This window comes from Gossypium hirsutum, chromosome D13, assembly GCF_007990345.1.
Source record: "Gossypium hirsutum isolate 1008001.06 chromosome D13, Gossypium_hirsutum_v2.1, whole genome shotgun sequence".
Classification (NCBI taxonomy): domain Eukaryota; kingdom Viridiplantae; phylum Streptophyta; class Magnoliopsida; order Malvales; family Malvaceae; genus Gossypium; species Gossypium hirsutum.
The window spans coordinates 23,239,025-23,250,451 of NC_053449.1; the positions used below are offsets into that span (position 1 = coordinate 23,239,025).

Below are 11,427 nucleotides of genomic sequence, written 5' to 3' on the forward strand. Positions count from 1 at the left end.
CATCGGCAAGATTTATTGTTTTAATATGTCTAACTTACTAAGCTTCATTGAGCTTACTTGTGTTATTTTATGTTCTTGTAGATACTCGGAAGGGTGGATGATTGAATCGGCACTCAAGTCACACTATCTAGCATAATTTGGTAGTTTTTGAAATGTTGGTATGTGATGAATTGGTTTCAATATGGCCTAGAGATGGTATGTTTTGAGATGGTATTGAACTAGATGTGTATGATTGAAATGTGGTAAAGTATACATTTTTAGGTATGTTTGAATGTTTGCATTTGAGGTGCCTTGTATGGAATAGTGGTTGAATGATCTTAGACTATTAAAATTGTCACTTCATGTAGATTTTGGTCATGTTTTGATGCCTTGATTATATGTACTAAAGGTCTTTAGGTGGTTGCATAATTTAGTGTTGAGAATGGTTTGATTTTGGGCTAATTCATGTCCACACGGCCTAAGATACAGGTGTGTAACTCAGCTTTGTGTGACACAGGGCCGGGTTACACGATTGTGTGTCCCCTGTAGGTTTTATTGCATGCAAGTCAGGCTATTACACGGCCTAGCACACGAGTGCATGACTTGGCTGTGTGACCCTACTTAGAGGGTTACACGGGTGAGGACACGGGCTGGGACACGGTCGTGTGTCCCTCTTTTGAAGGTTACACGGCCTGAGACACGGGCATGTGTCTCAGCCGTGTGAGGCACACGGCTTGGCCACACGGCCGTGTGACCCCTACAGTCAAATTTTTCTAAATTTTCTTGAACTTTTCAAACGTTTTCAATTTGGTCCCGAATTGTTTCTAAGGTGTTTCTAGGGCCTCGAGGGCTCGATTAAGGGATGATACTTATTTGAATGAATGTATTTTAATATGGTTGTAATGATGTATGAAATGTATGTATACTGTTTCGATTGTTAGGTAACGCTTCATAACCCTAGTCCGGCAACAGATATGGGTTAGGGGTATTACAACTATGGTTCCTATAAAAGACAAAGTTAATGAATTTTAAAATATATACTGAATAGTTAGGTAAATATACAATAATTTGCAAAAGTTTTAGCTTCAATTCAGATAAATTAAGTTTTTTTTGTTGGATTCATCCAACATTATCATCAATTCACTATTGGATGATTCTTTCATTCTGTTAGTATTAGTCCATCGTCCATCGTGCCATTCTACCTTTGCACGCTTGTCTATTTCCTTAAAGTTGTTTATTCATTCTGCATGCATAAAAGGAAGTATATCTCTAGACTTGGGAATGTTAGAAGCAAATAATTCTTTGCAGTGTTGTTCTAACTTCCTTCTATTTTCCTCGTTTGGTTGATGACCATATTTAATTATTTAAGTCTCACCATTGATTTTCATGGTCAACTCATTTTTCCTAAATCAATGGTAGACCTAGAAGTGGCTAGAAAATGTCTTCCTAATAAGATCGATATCTCACAATCTTCTTCAAAATCTAGAATCACAAAAACACCTTTGAAAAGTTCCTTGAAAACGACGTTCTTCCCAGAATTATGATTTTAGTATACTTATGCTCAATAATAAGAATTTTGAGATTTATGCTACTTAAGTATACATATCATTCAAATTAATCTCAATTGTTCTTATGATAGCAAAAATATACTAAATGCTTCCTAATAAAGACATGTTAAATCCCTACCAATTTGATTTTATTCCTTTATTCAAGATTAAGTTACAATCATTAAGTTTAACTTATGTCTTCATATGTTGAACATAGCAATTCCTCTCCACTAATGTAGGTAGCATAGAAAACTTGAATCAATAGGTCTTTTAAATCGGTTGTAACATGGCTAGGCTAAGGGTAGGTAAAAGATATATAAATTTAGGCTAAAAAACCCTGGACTCAGCTTGAATCGGACCTTTGAAATATTTACCTTCAATACACCAACTTATTTTGCTTTCACATGCTCTTTTATACATCTATTTTCTTTCAAGTAGTATACTCTTCTTTATTTTTTTCACGAGCATTTTGTTGTATGTACTACAATTTTTTGAGCATCTGATACTTCTTTTCAACTCCCCCAAACATATTTTCAAAGAATGTTCTGAATAGTACTGAGTCTAGTTTTGGTGACATTTTAAAGATAATTAAGAGAAAAGTGATGGCTAAATATTGTAAAGGTTCAAATAAAATTAGGCCATATAGTCTCTAAGTTGGGTTTCAAAGGATAAAAATTCATCAAGGTTGGCTTGAAATGCTCAAATGATCCAAAAAAAAGTTGCCTAAATCATTTTCAACATTCCATGCTTCCTAGGATTTCGCCTCAAGAAACTACTAAGTCAATTCTAGAGACTTAAACTTTCATGCATGACTAACTTTCTTAAGGAAACTAAAAATTTTATGGTATGATTTTCATGCTTTATGAAAAAATACATTTATGTCAAAATTTAGCTAACATATCAATTATTGAAATAATCAAACTTTATTTATACCAAAGTTTAGCATACTTAACAAAATTTTAAATTTTTTAACAAAAAATAACCTAATCTTAACTAAAATAAAATTTTATTCTAAGAGAAAATAATTTCAATTTTTCGGTCCCCCTACTTAAGATGAACAATGTCCTCATTGTTAACAGTGAATAGATACTATACACCAGGTAGGATTCTAGAAAAGGGGAGGTGAGTTAATTTGACTACTTAAGTACCAAGCTCTCTCTAGATCCAATCCTAGACATGTATATATCTATTGCTACACTTTATACTTTACAACTTGCTCATTTTTATTTATGATTTCTACCTCTTGTTTTATTATGAGAAAAATAAAAATTTCTAATAAAACCTAACCCTAAAATAGTAAATAACCTAATAATGAAAATAAAATAAAGTCAAGATCCCCCATTTTTATTTATTTACAGATCCCTCTGAATTCGACTCATCTTTTGCTCGATCGTTTTTGTTTTTGCATGAATTGCTTCTCTCCCTCTTCGATAGTGGACTCCATGGTTCAAATATGAAATCTGGAAACTTAGGCACAAAAATAAATGGGTTATTGAATATTTTCGTAAGAGTGTTTCTTATTGAGTCATCCCGTATTTTTGAATATCCCCAGTAAGCTTGTTGTTGCCACTGCATATGTTGCATTATATCCATAAACTTTGATCGCTCATTTTGAAGATCTAGGAGAGGTGATTGAGTCCTAAACATTAAAATTGCAACGTCAAGTTCGGTTACTGGTTCTATTGGTTTTGCTTTATCAGGGATTTCAACTGACTGCATTGGTTCGATCTCTGTGGGGTCTTCTTCTTCAGTATCCTCTCTCTCCTCAACTAGTTGCTGGAGAATAGAATCTCTGATTATTCGGTAGAGGTCCCAATCTGTGATTGTGCCCTGGCTATAACTTCCCTTCTCTACGTTTGCAAGAATTTTAGCTTTCATGCATAAAATTGTTATCGTAAAGGGAAAGTAAGCTAGGCCAGAACGTCTAACGGCACAATTCTGCATTTCTCTTAAGATGATTTTTATCGCATCAATGGTCTTTCCAGTTAAAGTCGAGTATGATAATACCATTCACTCTAATGAAATTGTAGTCCCATGTGAAATAGGCATAAGGCTGAATCGAATGAAATAGAACTATACCTTCGCTAGTGGTGTCAAATATTCTCTGTAACAAGTGTGAATTCCCTGCTTTGACATAGTCCACTTAGAACCTGGAATTGTAAATTCCTCAAGAATTTCTTTTTGATTTTCAGACTCAATATTTCTCATCGAGGAAGAATAACAAATATTTTCTCAAAAATTTAATTAGTATAAAATATTAATTCAATAAATTGAAAAATTAAATAATTAAATAAAATTGAAATTTAAAAGAAAATTTGTCTTACCACCTTTATATAAAAATTAAGAACTCAATGAAAATAAATATAAATAAAAGAGGTCAATTTAGGGACAGTTGAAGGGTTATTGGCTAAATGTGGGGTGGAAGTGTTGTGCAAGGGTGCGCACGACACAAGGAAGGTATGACAGCAGCGCACCTTGGTGTGAGCAGATGCGTGGGCAGTAGGCAGGCAACACTGTCAAGCGAGCAGTAGGACTGGTGCACGGGCTGGAGCTAGGGACGACACATGCGGGGTAAGTTGCTGGCCAAGTGCGCCAACTACGTGGGCTGCTGACTGAATGGGGCTTTTGGGTGGTGCTGCTTGTGGTGGTTTTGGATGCTAGGATTAATGGTGGAACGGGTGAATGAAGGTTGGTTTGATGAGTGATGAATGATGTAGAAGGCAGGTGAGTGCGGTAGTAGCAACAAAAATTAATAATTAATATAATCCATATTAAATTATTATTTGCTATTAATTTATTGAAAAACTATAAAATATAATCAAATTTAAACTAATCCTAATTTTATGCAAGGTGGATAATAATTAATATATATGATAATAAATATAATTATATACTAGTTATTATCATCATGTTTATTAAATCAAATTAAAAACATTTATTCTAGATGCCTTTGAAAATATTTACAAAAAGAGACATCTAATTTTTAATATTTACAAAAAGGGCAACTAAATTTTGAAAATAGTTCAATTAAGTACCTAGACTTAAAGAAAATTTGAAATTGAGTTCCAATTAAAACTTGGATCAAAATTGACCATTTTATTTGAAAATCTAAAAATTTATTTTATCATTTAGGGAATAATTTCGTGGAAGATTATGTTAAAATCAATTCCCAAGAAAAATTGGAGGGGTCACAAGCAGTCCCGCTTAAGTTCTAATCTCCTAGATAAGATTTATTGAAACATACTAATCCCAAAAATATACCCTAAATCATTTAGTTAAAAAGAAAAGAAAAGAAAAATTAAATATCTAATAAAATGAATGAGATTTGATCCTGTTCAATTTTATCTCCTCAGTAATGTTTTAAGCACTGAGCATTGACTCGAAAATTACCTCCCTTACTTTGAAGTTCGACAACTCCGTATGGATAAACTTGGTGAATTGTAAATGGACCGGACCAACGAGATTTTAGCTCACCTAGAAAGAACCTTAATCTGGAATTAAATAACAAGACTTGCTAACCTACTTCAAATTCTCGAACTCGAATGTGCTTGTCATGCCATCTCTTAAGTCTTTCCTTGAGTAATTTAACATTCTTGTATGAGAACATTCGAAATTCTTCTAACTCATTGAGTTTAAGCATCCATTTCTTTTTATCAAGCTTAAGATCCAAGTTGAGTTGTTGGAGAGCCCAGTAAGCTTTGTGCTCTAACTCTAAGGGCAGATGACAAGCTTTCCCAAAGACCAACCTATAGGGTGACATCCCTAAAGGGGTCTTGTACGCTATCCTGTAGGCCCAAAAAGCATCGTCTAATCTTTTGGACCAATCTCGTCAGTTTGGGAAAACTACCTTCTCGAGTATGCCTTTGATCTCTTTGTTTGCCAGTTCAGCTTTCCCATTAGTCCGCGGATGGTAAGCTATAACAGCCTTTTTCTTTACTCCATGTTTGTCGAGTAATCATTTCAACCATTTGTTCACAAAATGGGACCCTTCATCACTGATGATAGCTCTTGGGATTCCAAAGCTTGTGAACATATGCTTCTACAAAAACTTCATCGCAACCTTAGCATCGTTCGTTGAATATGCCTCAGCCTCAACCCACTTAGATATAGTCTATTGCTACCAATATGTACTTGTGACCAAAAGCTAGAGGGAAAGGGTTAAGAAAGTTAATACCCCAAACATCGAATAATTCTACCTTAATGATGTTTGTTCAGAGCATCTTATTTCTATTGGTGATGTTTCCAACCCTTTGACATCGATCACAGCTCTTTACGTAGGCATACACGTCTTTCAATAGCGTAGGACAAAAGAATTCAACTTGTAATATCTTGGCCGCAGTACATGTACCTCTGAAGTGTCCCCTACTCGGAGCTGAGTGGCAATGATATAGAATCTTATGTACTTGATTTTCTGCCACGCATCTCCTGATCATTTCATCTGCTCATTTTTTAAACAAGTATGGTTCTTCCTAGAAATAGTACTTCATATTGTGAAGAAACTTTTTCTTTTCATGATACGTCTTATCAATCAACATCAAACCACAAGCTAAATAGTTAGCAATATCAGCAAACCAAGGGGTATTATGGACATGATTTACCTTCATTATGTGTTCATCTAGAAATGTCTCCTGAATGGGTATAAGTGGATTATTCCCTTCTTGTGACCCCAATCTGGAAAGCTTTTAAGCACTTCTCATCAAATTTGAATGTCGTGTCCTTCTCCAATAATTTGCATAAGGGTTTAGCAATTTCAGAGAAGTCCTTGATAAATCTTCGATAGAAACCAGTGTGTCCCAAAAAGCTCCTAACACTCTTTACAAATGATGGAGGTGGGAGTTTCTCAATAACGTCTACCTTCACTTTATCTACCTCGATTCCATATCATGTTATGCGATGCCCTAGAACAATACCTTCTCGTACAATGAAATGACACTTTTCCCAATTGAGTACGAGGTTTGTTTCCTTGCATCACCTTAGTACCTTAGCTAGATTGGCTAGGCAATCATCATATGTATCTCAGAATACTAAAGAATCATCCATAAAGATTTCCAAGTATTTCTCAACCATGTCAGTAAAAATAGACATCATACATCTTTGAAATGTAGTAAGTGCATTACATAAACCAAATGGCATGCGTCTAAATGCAAATGTATCGTAGGGCATGTGAATGTTGTATTGAGTTGATCTTCTGGTGCTACTGGAATCTAATTATACCCTGAGTATCCATCGAGAAAACAGTAATAGTCTCGCCCCGCGAGTCTATCCAGCATCTGGTCCAAAAACTGCAAAGGAAAGTGATCTTTCCTAGTCGCCTTGTTCAGCTTCTGGTAATCGATGCAAATTCTCCATCCTGTAACCATTCTAGTCGGTATCAACTCATTATTTTCATTTTCTACGATCGTAATACCTTCTTTCTTTGGCACACACTAGACTAGACTTACCCACGAATTGTCTGAGATGGGGTAAAGTATACCCGTATCTAACCATTTGATGATTTCTTTTTTACCACACCCTTCATGATGAGGTTCAGTTTTCGTTATCCATCAATCGTCCCTTTCTTGCCATCTTCCAAGATGATCTTCTGCATGCATACAGATGGACTAATGTCACGAATATCGGCTATAATCCATCCGATAGCTTTGTTGAATTGTTTCACTACTAGGATGAGTTTCTCTTCTTGCTCAATGGTTAATTTCCCTGAAACACTCACACACAAAGTAGAAGATTTACCTAAATAAACATATTTCAAATGTGAAGAAAGTACCTTGAGTTCTAATTTAAGTGGCTCCTTGATTGATGATTTTGATTGGACATAATCCCTATTCTCTAACTCCAAAGATTCAAAGCGAGATTGCAGATTAAATCCCCTTTGATTAGCTTCTAGCAAAGCTAAGTATTCATCCTCCTCTTCATCACCTGGAGGGTCTGATGTCAAAATTTGTTCCAATGGGTCCTCAACATAATTGAGTTCGTTTTCCATGATTAATTCCTCTACATCGGACACTATAAAACAATCATCAATTGTGTCAGAAAATCACATAGACTTAAAAACATTAAATGTTACCTGATCGTCCTGAACACGCACAGTAAGCTCACCCTTTTGCACATCAATAAGGGTCCTTCCAGTTACTAGGAAAGACCTTCCTAGGATGATTGTCACTTCTTTGTATACTTCAAAGCCTAGAATAACAAAGTTACTAGGAAAAATAAATTTGTCTACACGTACCAATACATCCTCGAATTTTCCTTCTGGATGTGCTAAGGATCGATCTTCTAATTAAAGTGTAACAGTAGTAGGTCTAACTTCACATATCCCCAACTTTCCAAATATTGACATAGGCATCAAGTTGATACTCGCACCCAAATTACATAGTGCTTTACCATAATATATTTCTCCAATGTTGTAAGGTATGGTAAAACATCTAGGATCCGCCAACTTTGGGGGTAGTTTGTCTTCAAGATATGCACTACATTACTTTATTATGGCTACCATCTCAAATTCTCCAAGTCTTCATTTTTCTGACAGAATATCCTTCATGAATTTAACGTAGTTCGAAATTTATTCAAGTGCTTCAACCAACGAAATGTTGATATGAAGTTGCTTGAGTACGTCTAGTAACTTCTTGAATTGAACTTCCTGCTTCTGCGTCTGAAATCTTTGAGGGTAGGGTTGTCGAGGCTTCTTTACTGGAACTGGTTGATTCGCCCTCTGTAGCAATTCTGCATCTAACGAAGTTGTTAGTTTATCAAAATTAGCTAGTTCAGAAGTTACCTTATTAGATTTTACAAATTCAGGTTTCGGTGAAATTGAAATTCCAACACTCGATTGAACTTTTTCTGAGTCTTGAGCATCAGCTGGCTCTTCTTTAACTTTAACGATGTAGGACCTCAATGTCTTTCTGCTCCTCAATGTCAATACTTTAAAATGCTCCTTCCCAAGATTCCTCAGATTCTCTATATCACTAGGTAAAGCACCTTGTGGTTAGTTTCTGAGTTTAGTTGCAAGCTGGCCCATTTGGTTTTCCAGGTTTTTCAATGTTGTTGCTTGGCTTTGGATTAAGGCACCATTCTTGGCTATGTGTGCCTTCAACAAGTTATCCAAGCCATTGGATAGTTCAACTTGAGGTTGTTTCTGAAATTTTTGGGTAAAACTAGGTGGTTGGGTTGGTCTAGGTTGGGCGTATGTGTTACTGGATCCAACCCCTTGGTTACTCCAGGAGAAATTAGGGTGGTTTCGCCATGACGGGTTATAGGAATTGGATTGCAGTCCTTTTCTTCCTCGGTTTTGGTTCTGGTTACCCATGTAATACATGGAATTTAGGTTTGATGGACATTCTTCAAACATATGCCCTTCCCAACAATAGACATAGGCTACATTTTATAATTGATTCGGTGGCTGTGCTGTAAAATTATTGAACCTATTAGTGGTAAAATTTTTAAGCATTAAGGAAATCGAGGATACCTGAGATGCGAGTGAAGTGAGAGCGTCTACTTTATGTGTTCCAGCAACTCGTCTTCTTGACGCTGCTCAATTGGTTGGCCATTAATAATTATTGTTGGCAATCCTCTCATTGATCTCATAAGCCTCATTATAAGACTTAGAAAAGAGAGCACCATTAGCAGAAGCATCCACAACCATCCTCGTGTGAGCATTGAGACCATTATAAAAAGTCTCAAGTTGGATGTAATGTGGGATTCTATGATGAGGGAATTTTTGTAATAATTCTTTGTATCTTTACCATTCCTCATACAAGGACTCATCATCCACTTGTGGGAAAGCAGTGATCGTATTCCTCAACTTAACATTCTTGCTAGGCGGGAAATACTTCATGAGGAATCCTTCTGCTAACTCTTGCCATGTGGAAATTGAATTTGGTGGCAATGAGTTTAACCAGGCTCGAGCACTGTCCCTTAGCAAATATGGAAACAATTTCAATCGTAGTGCATCTTCGGGTACTCTAGCTAACTTGAAAGAATCGCTCACCTCCATGAATAGTTTTAAGTGTAGGTGAGGATCTTCGGTAGGCATTCCACTGAATTAGCCCACTGTTTGAAGCATCTGGAACATGACTGGCTTCAACTCGAACCATTGTGCCTCGATTTCAGGTTTCCTAATACCTGGATTAAAATCATGAAATACCGGAATGTCATACTATCTTATAGCTCTATCCCTATCATCAGCAATAAGGATAGGATATTGAGAAGGATTTGCTCTGATTTCTTGATTTAGATTTTCGAAGTTTATCTCTTCAGTCCTTCTTTAACTTGCTTGTCTTCTTCACTATCAAAAAGTTCTTTCAATCTTAGGGTCTACAGGGAGTAAACGATGATTCGATCAATACTCATAAACACTTGAAATAAACACAGGAAAAATTAATTAAGCTAAAATTGAACAGAAAAATAAACCAAAATGCAAAATTAACAAATTCAGAAATAATGACATTTTAAAACAGTCCCCGGCAACGATGCCAAAAACTTGGAACTACGGAAATGTGCAAGTGTACACAACCCACAGGGACTGTGAAAGGAATTATTTATGAATGCAATTTTAAAATCACTGTGGTGAAGAAAAATATTTTGATTTGAAGAGGTGATTAAAAACTAGGATTTTAACTAAGTAAAATAAATAAAAAATAAAATAAAAGTTCCAATGCACAATTTCAAAAGATAATTTTAATCTAGATGACATAATTGTGCTAGATTAATTACATTTCTTAACTTAGAATTATTAAACTCATGTTTATGTTGTTACGAATAAATTCACGGCAACTCGGTAATTTGCTAACTTATGAACATACTTACCTACCAAAATCCATTTATCTCTTGACTATATCTCTATGTCAAATCAACCGATTAAACAAATTTTAATAAGCAAATGTGTTAATGCGCATACATGCTTATGAAATTAAAACAATCTCTTGTACATATCTCTATGCCAATTCAAACAATTAATTCAATCTCATAAGCACATAAAAGATTACGTGAGGTAACAATGTATTTCTACCTTGAAACAATTTAATCACAATAATCTTGCAAGTTATGCAAAGCTAATGTATCATTAGTTACTGTTGCTAATTTAACCTTCAGCTGCCTTAGATGATTAAACATGCACTGATTAAGTATTGTGTCAATTAATTACAATTTCAATTCGTTTAAATAATTAGTTCATTAGTTACCTTACAATTGTAATGCAAGAATAACTTAGTTAATGTTTTACTTAATCAAACATCTTACCGAGGCCTATAACAATACAAACACAATTTTAATAACTTAAGTAGATGAAATGCAATCAACCTAACACGAATTATATTTAAGCCATATTAATTAAATTAAACATATCAACATTACAAATATTTATAGACATGTTCATAACAACAACAATAAAATTAAAAGGATAAGGAACAAGAATCAAATCTGGTATTTCTCCGAGGCTTGACTAGTTTGCTCCACTCCTCCTTCTCCACTTGTTCTTGTTGAAATGAGGCTGCCACGAACACTTGAATACTGATCCAAATGGTGGTTGAATGACTCTTTTTCAAGAGCTGAAATTGGCAAGGGAATGAGGAAGAAAATGAATAACAATGAAGAGAGAAAAGTGAAAGAAGTGAAGAATGAATGGTTTTGAGATGTGTTTGAAGTGAGCAGCCAAAGACTCCCCCGATGGCCGACCACACATATGGCATGTTTGGAGATTTCAAACATGCTATTTTTAGGTAGGGGCAAATCTTAGAAGGCATGAATAGTGGAAGGGTTTGAATGCAAATTGAAGGAGTCTTCAAAGGTCATTTTGCAAGCCCAATAATCAGCCAAACAAGTTGATTGGGTCAGCATCTGGGACCATTTTGGGCTGCCCAGTGCTCGATTGGATCATTTTTCTCAGTTCAGCTCAATTGGGCCCCTT

The 11,427-nt window shown here is 35.3% G+C and overlaps 1 non-coding gene across 1 annotated transcript; it reads left to right on the forward strand.

Annotated features, from left to right (window-relative positions):
- The first annotated feature begins 9,220 nt into the window (after nucleotides 1-9,220).
- LOC121225865 (small nucleolar RNA R71) lies at nucleotides 9,221-9,327 on the forward strand. Its single transcript, XR_005923769.1, has one exon. It is a non-coding gene; the product is annotated as a small nucleolar RNA R71 (small nucleolar RNA).
- Nucleotides 9,328-11,427: the final 2,100 nt, after the last annotated feature.